This window comes from Grampus griseus (genome assembly GCF_964374135.1).
Source record: "Grampus griseus genome assembly, chromosome: 1".
Taxonomy (NCBI): domain Eukaryota; kingdom Metazoa; phylum Chordata; class Mammalia; order Artiodactyla; family Delphinidae; genus Grampus; species Grampus griseus.
The window spans coordinates 142,267,764-142,282,662 of record NC_139017.1 but is presented as its reverse complement, the minus strand read 5'-3'; the positions used below and the strand labels follow the sequence as shown (position 1 = coordinate 142,282,662).

At 35.7% G+C, this 14,899-nt stretch overlaps 1 protein-coding gene across 2 annotated transcripts in view; it reads right to left on the bottom strand.

The window, feature by feature from the left end:
* AGBL4 (AGBL carboxypeptidase 4) overlaps positions 1 to 14,899 on the bottom strand; it is a gene marked incomplete at both ends in the record, with an annotated part of 1,409,253 nt that overhangs the window by 1,247,196 nt on the left and 147,158 nt on the right. The gene's annotated exons all lie outside the window — the stretch shown is intronic.

The following is a 14,899-nucleotide window of genomic DNA, read 5'->3' as shown; positions in this document are numbered from 1 at the left end:
CCCAAAAAGTGCCCAAAAAGCATAGGATGTTCAGGCATGGTTTCTGCTGGAAAAGGTTTAAAAGGTCTAGGCAGTGGGCAGTAATACAGACCAAACATATTTGCCATTTAATGGTCCATGGAAGTCTGTCTATTCACATCTGATCTCAGGCAGTGATTGAGAAAATACAATGTATATTTGAGTATAGACATGGTGAAAATTAGGCTTCCCAACCCAGACTGCCATCAGAGGGCAAGGGTTCAAGGCAATACCCCAGGCTTAAAGAAATACTAATTCTAAGATTCTGTAAGTTCAGTGACTAGTAAGATTATGGCACAGAAAAGGAGGTGTCAAGAAAGAACCCAGTTCTGCAGACTATACCAGCGCAAATAATGTGGAAAATGCCCTAAGGTGTAAACTAGTGACTAGGGCTTGTCGTCTCTTGCACATCAGATAACAAGGTTAGTTGGCAGCAACTCTGCTACTACTCACAGACATGATATGATCAAGACTAACTCAGTGATGAGGCATACTGACAAAAGGCAAGGCCCATAGCGGTTTATCTAACTGCAAGAAGCAAGGAAGAGAAAGGTAAAGGTATGGGATAAGCAGCTGTTCTACAAAATCAGAGATTTGTCAAGCTGGAAGAACCACTGTAGACCTGCAAGATCAGCTACATTAGAAATGTCCATCACTTCCCCTCTACCCACACCCCCTTCTTAAAGAATCTGCCCTACCCACAGCCCTAAAACGACAGTCCTATATACCCAATGACCACCCTCCTTGGCTTCAACCAGACTCAAGCTGAGCTATCATATTTTTCTTCCGATAATTTGGGATTGAAATATAAGACCTAGTTTATTAGATTATGTTGAGCAGTCCAAAATCAACACTATGGCAGCTGAAAGGCATAGAAACCTGGGAACACAGGAAAAACAGACTCTAGAGCATGCAGACCCAGGCATATGTGGAAGGAGGAAGAGGCTGCCCAACAAGTTTCCAGCTTCCTTTATGCCTACACATAGGTTTAAAGTGTTTATTTATTAGTGACTGAGAATTCTTGGATAAAATTTCCCTCAAAAAATAGACTTGTTCTCGAGAATCTGTGGGATCTTTATTTTTTTTGATTTTATTGAAGGTGATCTTTAGTAACTTGTAATTCTCATTTGCTATACTATTATTTATAGTCCTGTGTTAAATATTCAGATTCAATTATAATTATTCTATTTCTAAATGATATTAAACTATACTTTAAATATATCAATATCCCAGGATCCACAAATCTCAGAAAGAAGAAGACACACAAATTTAAAAAATACATACCATTCCCTTCAGCATCAGGCATCCAAATTTTACTTATAAAATTACTTCTATATTTTACCCTGTTTAGATGTATAAAAGGTTAACATCTAATTCCATTTACAATGCTGATCTAGCAAGAAAGAAATTAATTTGGCATTAGAGTGGTAACATCAATTTCCCATGTATCTGTATCTGAAGTAATGCATTTACTGGAAAGAGATTAATATCAATTCTATAAATCATTCACATGCTTTTTCCAGAGTTGGAGACATTTGAGTAATGTCATATATGTGAGCTGATATCCCTTTGTGCATACTCCATTCATTAATCTATGCCTGGGGTTGCAGAGTAGCTGTCAGGAGAAAATATAAAACTTGGAAAAGAATCAATCTTTCTGTTCTTAATTTTTTGTGACTTGTTTTAGGTAAGGTAAGCCAAACGTTGCCAGAAACGCAATGACATTGATCCATACTGGCAACTAACATTTTCAGAAAAAAAATTAAACATTTGGTCAATTATCTTCCTAATGGTAATAACTACTTATTATCCATATGATAAGATAACATGTAAATGTCAATGTAAATATTCCATTAAGAATCTTCAATAAAATGCTGACTGAAAGAAGAACTGAGCCTGAACCTCTCCTTTAAACAGCAGTTCTTCATTGTTATTGTTGAATTTCATAATCACACATTATCAGAGTTGTTTGTGCCTATATTAGTCAGGGTTATCCAGAGAAACAGAGCCATTAGTGTCTGTGTGTGTGTGTGTGTGTGTGTGTGTGTGTGTAAAGAGAGTGATTTATTATAAGAAATTGGCTCACACTATTATGGAGGCTGACAAGTCCCACAATCCGTAGTTGGCAAACTGAAGACACAGGAAGAGCTGATATTTTGATTGAGCTGAAGGCAGAAAAAAAAATTGATTTCCCAGCTCAAGGAACTCAAGTAGGAAGAGTTCCCCTTTACTCTCAGGAGGAGCAGTCCTTTTATTCTATTCAGGATTTCAACTGATTAGATGAGGCCCACCCACATTAGGGAGAGCAACATGTTCTACTCAAGTTTACCAATTAAAATGTTCATCTCATCCAGAAATACCTTAATAAACATGCCCAAAATAATGTTTGACCAAATATTTGGGCACTCCATGGTCCAGTCAAGTTGCCACATAAAATTAACCATCACAGTACCTTAGAGATCATCTACCAACCTCCACAACCCAGCCCCCAATTCCTTCATTTTGCAGAATGAGAAAAACATGACCCAGACATATGAACTCAGAGCACCTACTGCCTAGCAAATATTAGTTATTTTGAACAATTAATGATTATTAACCTAAACTTAAATCTTCCATTCCAAATCATCTGTGGCTAACAAAATTTCAGAGAAAAGGAAGTGTGTGCTCACACTGTGATCCAGTGGAAAGAACTCAGGCCTTTGAGTCAGATGAAGGTCAAATCATGGCTCTGTCATTTACTAACAGTTACTTAAATTTTGACCCTAAGCTTCCTCACCTGAAATATTGGGGGGGGGGGGGGTACCTATTTCATGGGATTATTAGGAGAATTAGAGATAAGGTATATAATATTTCCTGTGCAGCACCTGGCATGTAATAGATGCTCAATATTTCCTTAACCATCCTTACTCCATTCACTTTTAGGACAAATGGAAGAATTCCACTTTTTGCTCTCCTGTAAATAGACATGGCCATATGATATGTTTTGGCCAATACAACGTGAATGGAAATTATTTGTGACCCTTCCAAGGGATTCTTCGTTATCTTAAAATAACTTGCTTTCTTGACTTAAAAACATATTGAGCATACTAAGAAATTCTCTTTTGCAACAAATTCACAAAACCAAAAGTCCTTGTATTTTATAGTATATTAACTTACAGAACATTTTCCCTATCTTCTATCATTTGCATGTAGTAGCAGTATTGTCAACTAGGCAGGACAGGCTTAATTACTCCATTTTAGTAATTAGATCACACAGAGAAGATAAAGGACTTGCTCAAGGCCACATATATAAGTGCTAGGTCTTCTGGCAATACCAGTCTGTGAGTGGGAAAAAAAATACACTGACAATAAACTGTTTTACAAGATAATGTATTGAGATGTTGATATGTTTTGGTGTTTAGTATGTGATATTCCACATTCTACTTCCCCATGCACTGGACACTGCCCCCTACTACACACATACACACCATACACACTCTGCACCAGCCGCTTTGAGTTCTCTTGCCTCAGGGGAAGTTTGTGTGGCAATAAAAAGGCAAAAGTAGCCTCCAACACTTCTCTTCCTACCTTAGCCAGGATTATGTTAGCCGAAAGAGGAGACTTCCATTGGCAACAGAAAAATGAAAGAAATAGTCCCATACATTGGGAAAGTGATAGAGGTCAAGGATCCCCATGAGTAACGGGAGGAAGAGATATTCCCTGCAGTCCTCAGCAGGAAATGGCTGTGCAGGGCACCTAGGGAGGAAGAAATCTGGGCACTAGGGCTCTGGATCTAGGCAAAAGGCCCCATAAAGACCCCCATTCCCTGCTTGCACTGAGGCATTCCACCTTCAAGAAGCTGCACAGACTTTGATGATGAGGATGCCATGATGCCCAGACATTTCAAAATCAGAAGGCCTTATCTCATTACCTGAGTATCACATAAGCCTCTTGAAGTCTTATGTAACTCTAGGGAAAGAGAGCCTCAATGAAGATAGGAAAATTGAATTACCCAAAATCTCAATGAGATGGAGGCCCAGAGTCAGATTAATTTGATTTAAATAAATTTAATTTCAAATTTCTTGCTGAGTATATGAACTAGGATCCATACGCACAACATACTAACAGGCCAAAATCCTTCTGAAAACATATACTTAACTGCCAATTTCAAGCCCATGACATTTTCCTAACAATTCCTAAAGGACTGAGTTTTCCAAATCCACAAATGTCACTCTTTCTCCATCAACCGAAAGATGAACCAATTACCTGCCTCCATCAATGAAGAACAAGATGTGCTATGAATACATGTAATTAGCCTACCCAGATCAGCTATTCAAACCCCATATGGGGAGTGAGTTAAAGCTCCCCCAAGTGGTAACATGTACTTTCCTATACATTCACCTCAAAGGGTCTCAACTTGCTGTCCTATAAGCTAATACAGGATATCAGACTGATTATTAGCTTATACTGCAGCTTGGCAATGCTCAGGTTGTCATGAATAAACCAGCAAGTAAATGGATCAACAATGAATAACAAAGAGTGAACTAAGGTGTGAGAGCATAGGCTCTGAGGTCAGGTAAGCCTGGATTGAGCTGCAATTCTGCCACTCATTATGTGCATTTAAGCAAGTCACATAACTTCTCTGAACCTCAATTTCCTTTTCCAAAAATAGGAATAAACTGCTTGCCCTACATTTTGTCCAGGATTTATGAGAGGCCATAATAGATATGAAAACACTTTGTTAGCCATAAAATGCTACATAAATATTAGAAATTGTTACAGATTTTATGATCGGTCTTACTGTTCTTGTTATTATTTTCCATAAGCCCCTAAGGTTCACCACATATAGCATATGGTGAGTTCTCCTTACAGAGGGATCCATTTTATGCAGTATACTTTGTGAAGGGATAGATACCAACAAGCCTCTAAACTTATTTATTTATTTGTTCATTCATTCATTCTCCATTTATTCATTCAATAAACATGTACTGAATACCTTTTATTGCTAGGCATTGTTCTAAGCATTCAATATTTGAAATGTATTCCCATCAACCTCTCACAGTGACCCTTAGAAGTTTTTCTTTTGCATTAAGCTATGTGACATTTAGAAATATATTTAAACTTTGAGAATCTATTTCTTCATCTATAAAATTGAGACGAAATTACTTATCTGACCTGTCCCACAATGTAGTGTCAAATACTCAAGGCTATGAAAATGCATAGTCACCAACATGGCACTCTCTAAATGTTCAAGTTATAAAACTTTCCTGAAATATCAAATACCCAAAGGATGGTGTCAGCATTTGAGAATTACCTTGAATGTAAAAGTAATATATTAACTGGCCATTTTCTATGGAATATGTGCTTGTCTACAAAAGGAGTTATTTCTATAAATACTTATAAAGCCCATAGAGTAAGGATATATAAATCAAGTAAAGACAAATTATACACTTTGACTTTCATTTTTTGTTCACAGAATATTTAAATTTTCAAGCTGTTTTACTTTGCTGTAAATATGAAATTGTGTTGATCTGGTTGGAAATATCCCTTTAAATGAAAGAGTTACCGTTTATGAAAACTATTGATTCTCTGTAAATGAGAAAAATGGAACTCAACTGAACAGGAATTTTCATGATAAAATTATTATAAATAGGATATATAGATGTGAGTCAACATTTACAGGTTGTCAATTCTTACTTCTGAGTAATAAACATTTCTTTGCTGAATCCCAAATGCAGAAACAAAATCTCACATAGGTTAGCTTTGATTTTTCCTAGAGAACACAGAGCATCAGGTTTAGAAACACTTTTGATGATCTATCAAATGGCAGGTTTAAAGGGATGGGATTTAAATCACATCCATTTTTTAATATTTTAAACAATGAGAAAATTCAGTGATAATATATTATTTTCCATAAGGCTTTTTTGTTCTTTTTTATTCACCTTGTTCAGAACATAAAGACAGAAGATTGTAAAGTATTAATGTATTAATACATTATATGTATTTTTTAAATAAATAAACTAAGGGAATACTTCCATCCAGGTCAACAACAAAATATTAAGCATTTTCCCTTGTAATTTCTGAATATAATTCTCCTAATCCTTCAATGCTCATCTCTAAGAAGCCTCCCTGTCGCCTTCAGTCCACATTAATATGTTCTTTACTCTGAGTTTCTATGTAAGGGTTGCATTTATAAGTTGGTATTAAACTATATATGGTTTTCTTTTGCTGTCTACTATTCCATGTGTGTTTTAGTCTTGCTTCTAAAACTAGTTCATACGCATAAGAGTTTTAGAGATGGGGATTGGAGATGGTATACAGAGATTGTTACTGATCACGAAAAATCCATTTCCTCTCCTTCCTAGGCACAAATATAGACTATATTTCCCAGTATTAATTGCTTTTAGGTGTGTCCATATGACCAGTTCTCACCAATGGATTGTGAGTTGAAAGGATATGTTATATTTCCAGTCTAAGGCTTTTAAGAAGCAGATATCTGTCCCCCTTACTCTTTTTCCTTCCACCAGTTTAACAAAGATGATGGTTAACAAGGCCGTTGGGAACAGCAGAGCCACAAGATGGAAGGAAACTAGAATACTGAAACACCTCATAGATGAGAGCTTCACACTAATCATGAACACTTACCTGCCTTGGACTATAAGATGAACAAGAAAACGCTTTCTCTTATACATATTTGTACCATTATATATTTTAGATTCTATTTGTTACAGAAGTCAAGTCTATATAAACCAATGCAGAAATTGGCACCTTAAAGTCAGGTTTTCTCTTCACAAACTCCTCAAACATGTGTCAAAGCTTAGCCATCAGACAAGATGGAAATGGATAGAACAGACTGTAAAGATGCTCATGTTATAAAGTAAAACTGTCAACTTTGATAACTTGGAAGGAAGACAACAGACCTAATAAGCCTGTATCTCTAGTAGATATAGTTTTTTTCTTTAACATCTTTATTGGAGTATAATTGCTTTACAATGTTGTATTAGTTTCTGCTGTATAACAAAGTGAATCAGCTATATGTATACATAATATCCCCATACCTCCTCCCTCTTGCATCTCCCTCCCACCCTCCCTATCCCACCCCCTAGGTGGTCACAAAGCACCGAGCTGATCTCCCTGTGCTATGCTGCTGCTTCCCACTAGCTATCTATTTGAAATTTGATAGTGTATATATGTCCATGCCACTCTCACTTCATCCCAGCTTACCCTTCCCCCTCCCTGTGTCCTCAAGTCCATTCTCTCCATCTGCGTCTTTATTCCTGTCCTGCCCCTAGGTTCTTCAGAACCATTTTTTTTTTTTTAGATTACATATATATGTGTCAGCATACGGTATTTGTTTTTCTCTTTCTGACTTACTTCACTCTGTATGACAGACTTTAGGTCCATCCACCTCACTACAAATACCTCAATTTTGTTTCCTTTTATGGCTGAGTAATATTCCATTGTATATATGTGCCGCATCTTCTTTATCCATTCTTCTGTCGATGGACACTTAGATTGCTTCCATGTCCTGGCTATTGTAAATAAAGCTGCAATGAACATTGTGGTACTTAACTCTTTTTGAATTATGGTTTTCTCAGGGTATATGCCCAGCAGTGGGATTGCTGGGTCATATGTTAGTTCTATTTTTAGATTTTTAAGGAACCTCCATACTGTTCTCCATAGTGGCTGTATCAATTTACATTCCCACCAACAGTGCAAGAGTGTTCCCTTTTCTCCACACCCTCTCCAGCACTTATTGTTTGTAGATTTTTTGATGATAGTCATTCTGACTGGTGTGAGGTGATACCTCATTGTAGTTTTGATTTGCATTTTTCTAATCATTAGTGATGTTGAGCATCCTTTCATGTGTTTGTTGGCAATCTCTAGTAGACATAGTTTAAAAATATATATTAATATATGTAGGTTGCGCCTTGCCAGTATTACAAAACTAAGATGAAATCAGGTAATGATTAACCAGTTTTCAAGCAAAATTAAATAGAGCTAACTCAAGAAACTGAGGCCTAGAAGGTTGAACAATCAACTTTCTTATTCCTCAAAATGAACATAAATGACACCAATCTGCTAAAGATAAATAAATTATTCTATGAATTGAGGAGAGGTTTTGGGATGGCTAGAAATCCATGAAAGGTCTAGAAACACAGTAAAGCAGCCATAGGGCACTGAGAACAGGGGTGCTTGATTTTGAGTTATGTTCACTTCTTCAACTTAAAAATTTTTTCTAATCCTTCCATTAAGGCTGTTACATACACATATACAATTCTGTGTGGGAGAGCACAAGTTTTGTTGTGGACATCAAGAAGAGTTAAGTTCCACATCAGGAATGAAACAAAGCAGAAATAAAAGAACAGGTAAGATACATAGTAAAACCAAGAATCCTAAAAAGGAGGAACTGAAAGTCAAAATAATCATAAAACATAAGCTCCCAATTATATGACGATATCTAGAGAAGTATAGAATATGGTTCTTGAGCTGATACCTGGCTTATACAAGCAAATTCTGTCAAAGGGAAAGACTCCTGCAGTACAATTAACAAATGTTTCCTAACAAGGGTAAGCTCTGCGTTTGATTCTCAAGGGTTGTAAAATGAAAGACACATAGCACCTGAACTACAAGGGAAGAAAGACACATCAACAAATAAATTCAAAAGTCATTGATAATGTAGAGATTCGTGCCCAGTGTTATGGAAACAATGAAGATATTCACTTAAACCAATGTACGGCTTCAGAGAAGGTTTCCTGGTTAGATAATTGAGCTGTCTTGAAAGTTAAATGCAAATAAGCCTGGAAAAGAAAGTTAGCAATAGCTTTCAAGGCAAAGAAAATCACATGAACTAAAGCATGGAAGCATAAAACTACATAATGTATGTGGAAAACCAAAGTTGTATTAATACAGTCCAAAACCGAGGCATGGAGGAGTAAGAGAAACATCTGGAGAGGTAGGTAGGGAAAGCTTTAAATTCTATATTAAGATGTTTGGGCTTCATTTCATAGCTAATGAGGATCCACTGATGTTTCAGATCTGTTCTCTTCTGAACCTGAGTTCCTGCTATTTTCTGCTTTGCTCCTATTGATTTTGACTCCATGTTACTCCACAGATTTACTCAAATATGGCCTCTCTTATTTGCTCTGCCATTGAGTGACCATTCTGATATGTCACTCAACCTCTTACAGCTTCCCAGTGAGACCCAGACAGAATATAGTGAACACTCAAAACATTGTTCATTCAATGAATGAATGATTATAAATGATTCTACCTTCCTTGCTGATAAATAACTGTCATTTTCTTTTGTTTTTCTAAATAATAAATTGGTCCTTCTGTGAGATATTTTTAATGCTTATATGAATATTCCACATCACATGGAAAACAATCAAGGGTCTTATTTCTCTTCCATAAAAACAGGAAAAGGAGGAGGAAGAGGGAGGTGGGAAGGAAGAGGAAAAGTGGGGAGGAGTTAGTGTTGTTGACAATTACAGAGTGTCTACCATGTGTTAGGCATTTGATGCATTACCATATGTGATCCCCACAACCATTCTATGAGACAGTTTATTATTCTACATATTTTAAAAGGAGAAAACTGAGTTTTGGAAAAGCTGAGTATAATGGTAAATTTTATCTATCAACTTGGCTGGGCCACAGTGCTTAGCTATGTGATCAAAAGTTATTTTGGATGTTTCAAGGAAGCTGTTTTGGGATGAGATTAACATTTAAATCAGTGGGTTTTGAGTAAAGCAGATTGTCCTCTATAAGGTAGGTGGGCTTCATCCAATAAGTTGAAAGCCTGAATAGAACAGAAGACTGACCTACCCCAAGCAAGAAGAAACTGCCACAGACAGCCTTCCAACTTGAAATACGACACCAGCTCTTCCCTAGGTTTTCAGTCTGAGGGCCTTCAAACTTAAACTGCATCAGCTCTTCCTGGATCTCTAGCCTGCCATCCCATCCTATAGATTTTGTACTTGCTAGCCTCCATAATTTCATGAGCCAATTCCTTAAAGTAAACCTTTATTTATTTTATTTATTAAAGTAAATAATTTATCTATATATATTCTATTTCTCTGGAGAGTCTTGAATAAAAAACACTAAGTAACTCAAACAAGGTCACCCAGGTAATAAGTAGTAAAACCAGAACTCACAAAGAGACCTGTCTGTCTCCAAAGCTAAGACTCCATGCTAGCTACATGATTCCCATAAAATGTTTGATATTAACATATTAAAAATTGAAACCTACATTTTCATAACAATTTAAAATGGTTTCAATATCTCTTTGTATAAATTGAAAAGTGTGAAAGTTATTTCTTTCCTACGTTGGTGCACTCTTCAGGAATAATTATGAAAATTGATAAAAGATAAAAACCTTCAGTAATTTAGTGTACAGGAAAGTTTTTTTAAAACACAGAAAACATATTGGGAAGGAATCAAACAGTACATATGAATATGAGCATTTGCTTCTAAATATTGCAATAAAACCTGCCCTATGAGACATTTTTTCCAATGCATTTGTTTTAAACAAGTATGTTCTGCTATATTTAAGGGACACTTCAAATACAAATATTCTGTGATTGATGTATAAATTATGAATATAGTGACAAATTAAAGACTAAGATGAAGGTACTGAGTCAGGTTAATCCATCTACCCATGGCTCCTTTAGGATATCCAATATAAGTGTGAATTGATGATAAAGCAAGGAACCATATAAGGTTTCCATTATCTCATCTTCTATAATAATTCCACCCCTGTATAGACAAAGAAGACAGAGGTAGGAGACCAGAATTTTATAGAAAAATTCCTCACTCAACCAAGAGAGAATAAGGATTATTGAGTAAAAATTTACCAAATACTTTAGTACCAACCCTTTTATTTTTAAGCAATAGTCATTTATATATTCATTCATGGATGTTTTAAGTATCTATTGAAAGCTAGCCATTAAAAGAAAAGAAAAGAAAAGAAATGGTTCCTGCCCTCAAGGAGCCTATGCTTGCAGACAATAATAAAAATCTCTGTTCCATAAAAAAATATCAATAAAGTTGTAAATGGAAATCAGAAGAGGGAAAAGTCATACACAGCTAAAAGAATCATTAAAAAGTTCATGGAAAAAGTAAGTCTGGGTGTGGAGCCTTGAAGATGGATCTAATTTCAATAAAAATATGGAAAAGAACTCCCAAACAAAGAGAATATCATGATCAAAGTCAAAATAATATGGATTTGATACTGGGTAATAGGATGAAGACGAAAATGTATACATGAGATCATACAGGTAGAGCACATGTTCTCACCAAGGGTGGTATCTGGGAAGGCAAAGAAATTTTAGATATTACAATGATTTGTGGCCCTCCAACAGACCACAGTATATAAACACATATATAGTATATGTATATGTATATATATGTATATATATATGTATATAAACACATATAATATAAACACATATGTATATAAACACATATAATGCTATATAGTATATAGCATTAAAATTTTATGGAGATGAGTGGAATTAGAAAAATAAAATGTCTAAAAATCATTCTTAGTGGAGTGATAAGGAAAAAGAGTTTAAGAAACATGAGGTAGAGTAACAGAATTTAGTGAGTGATGGGATTGGGGTGGCAAGGGAAAGCCAAAGATGACTCTATATTAACATGAAGGTGTTGGAATTTTTGAAATTTTTTAAAAAGCCCTCAACTGGGCTCTTTCTGTTTTAAGTTAGAACATGGTAAGTTTGGTTTGGGAGGTTGTCCAGTTTAAAATACCAGTAGAACATCTAGCTAGAGACACAATCAGGTAAATTAAAATATGGGACTACTGCCTCGAAGAGAGTTCAAGACTTATGATACTTTCTAAGGCAGTGCTATTCAAAATTTGGTCCATGGATTGATACTGACCTGCATCCTGCTTATTATAGATATGATACGTACATATCTATAATACAGTATGATACGCTTATAGCCATTTGATATCCAAACTCATGACTGGTGTACTTATCTAGTTGAATAGGATATAACCAGTTTGGATGTTGACAAATTCATGTGGTGAATTGCATGTGGCATGAGCTTCATATAAGTCATGCAGAGCAGGACCACATACAGAGCCATGGCAATGGAAATTTAAAAACAAAACAGTTCCTGTCCACACATAGTTCTGAGAAGCATTGTGCCAGTACATTGATTATGTTCCAATAATAATATAAAGATTATTACTTAATAAAAGTGTATTCCACAGTCTCTAAGAGGGCAGGGACACTAGTAAAGTGGCTAACAAAGAGTAAGTACTCAATCAAGCATTCTAATTTTTAGGCAAATGTTTTCTGTATGTACATAAGCGCATTTATCTTGGAAGATAATTCATAGTTTTCATCAGATTCTCAAAAATGCCTGTGACCTAGAATAGGCTAATAACTACTGCAGTACAAAGTATTTACTACTATTATCTCTGTAACTTCAGTATCTGCCACATAATTCATTCATCCTTCTGACAGATAGTTATTGAATGACTATTACAAGTCAGGCTCTAGTGATAGAGCAAATAGACAAAGTAACTGTTCTCGTAGGGGAGAAAGATAAAGAAAGAAGTAAGTGAACAGATGATATGACAGAGTGACTGGGTGACCACTTAAGACTGGCTAGTCAGAGAAGGTCTCTCCAAGGAAGCAATACGTAAGGTGAGATCTGAATGCTAAGATGCAAAGCGGATGGTGAAGGGGGAGGAGGTATCAGTATTCCAGGAAGAAGAAAGGATTAACCAGCCTAAACAAAGTGGAAACAAATCTACTTTGCTCTATGAACAGGTAGAAAGTCACTGTGGCTACAGCATTATTGGAAAGAGTGAGGATGGCATAATGTCAGAAAAGTAGTCAAGGCCCAGATCTGTAACATTTTTTAGTCAAGATAAGGAGTGTAGATTTTATTCTAACTCTGATGGGAAAGCAATAAAATGTTTTAAATAAGGAAGGAATAAGATATGATTTGAGTTTTTAAAGGATCACTCGAAATGCTGTGTTGAGAATGGATAATGGCACTGGGGGTGGAACATGAGTGGAGGAAACAAGAGGAACAGTAGTTCCCAATGAGAGATGTTGGTGGTTTGAATGAGGAAAGCAGATAGAAAGAAATTAATGGATTCAGGATATTTAATGAGCATAACTATAATTCTCAATGGATGGATGAATGGTGAATTATTAGATATGATAGTCAAGATTTACAAAGATTAAACTAAAGATAGGTGAACTAAACCTTAGAGAATGTCTTAAGGGCCATGTGTGGATGAAAACAAGACAGGTTAGTCAGAGATGGGAGAAATGAGGATGGTATAGTCAACACTACTGGGGAAAAGAGTGGCAAAAAGTAAGAATGATCATTAGAAATGCCATATGCTGCAAAAGAATCAAGAGCTAAAACAAGACCACTGAAGTACATGACTAACTCCCTGGCAAACTTTCAGAGAACTATCTTCCTGGAGTAGTGAGGATATATACCAGACTGTAAGGATAAAGATATAATAGTTTACAGGGACATCTCTAGTTTTACGGGAAATCTTTCTAAAATCATCTTGTGTACATAATTTCATCTTATCTTGATGATAAGCAGATAGCTTGATGATTATATATTTAAATTTAGTTGTTTACTTTTGTATTTTCTGCCTCCTCCCTTCTGTCAGCTTGTCAACTTTGCTTTCTGACCAAAGAGCATTCTTACCCTCAGGTTCCACCCTGTCTGCAAATTTCCTGAGCTGAAAACCCATACTATCAAGATAGTTAGAACCCTGTCTAAAGAAGAAGAAATAAATTCTAAGTGTCTCCTCTAAAGAGTGAGGTGAATGAAATTTAGTGCATGTATTTTACAACAACTATGTTGGCTATTCAAAGGTTTCCACCTCACCCAATTCTCAGGAATACTCTCAAAAAATAAGATTGCTGAATAAGTGTTTGCTTTCTATAAATCAATATAGCCATGCTAAATGTCTCAACTTTGCATCCTATAACTTGAGGTTAATAGTTATGAAAATGCAATAAATGCACGTATAAGTAATTTCATCTGGTGAAGTTTTACTCATTCTCACAATAATTCTTTCAACAAATACTTACTGAGCGCCTAGCATGTGCCAGGCACTGTTCTGGGCAACAGGGAACAAAAGAAAGAAAAATCCCACCTTTACAGAGTTTATATTCTAGTGGAGGAGACAGACAATAAATAAATAAGTACACTTTACATTAGATTAGATAGTAGTGCTAAGAAGAAAACATAAAGCAGATAAGGGATTAGGAAATGTCAGGGAATAAGCTGAAATTTTTTACAGGGTAGCTAAGAGAGACCTCTATGAAAAGATGACATTTGAATAAAGAACTGAAGTGAGGGAAAAAAACAGGCTTTCAGGAAGAACATTCCCAGAAGAGTATTAAAGTTCAGTTCCTATATTATCTTCTCTATAATATAATATAATCTTCTCTATAATAATATAATATAATATAATGTCTTCCTCAATGGCCTCTCACACTCACCCCACCCCATTCCATCCCACTCCATCCATACCCACACAAAATCAGTTACTTCCTTCTCAGAGCTTCCTTTACATTTCAGTACTGACCACTGACTATCTGCTAGACTTTTAGTAATTCTAATCCACACAACAACCCTTTAAGGCAAATATGGTTATACCTAGTTTAAAGATGTCCTGAGATTCCATGTTTAAATGACCTGTCCAAGGTACAACATTAATGAATGGTGGAGCTAAGATTTAATGCTGTATGCTCTGTAGACCTCTCTCTCTCTCTGACTATAACATTTCCTTATTTTCCATAGCAGGCAAAAAAAAAAAAGGAGGGACAATTTCACTTATTCAAAAACTTCAGTCTGTCTGAAAGAAAAAGGATTTAAAAATAAACAGTAATTT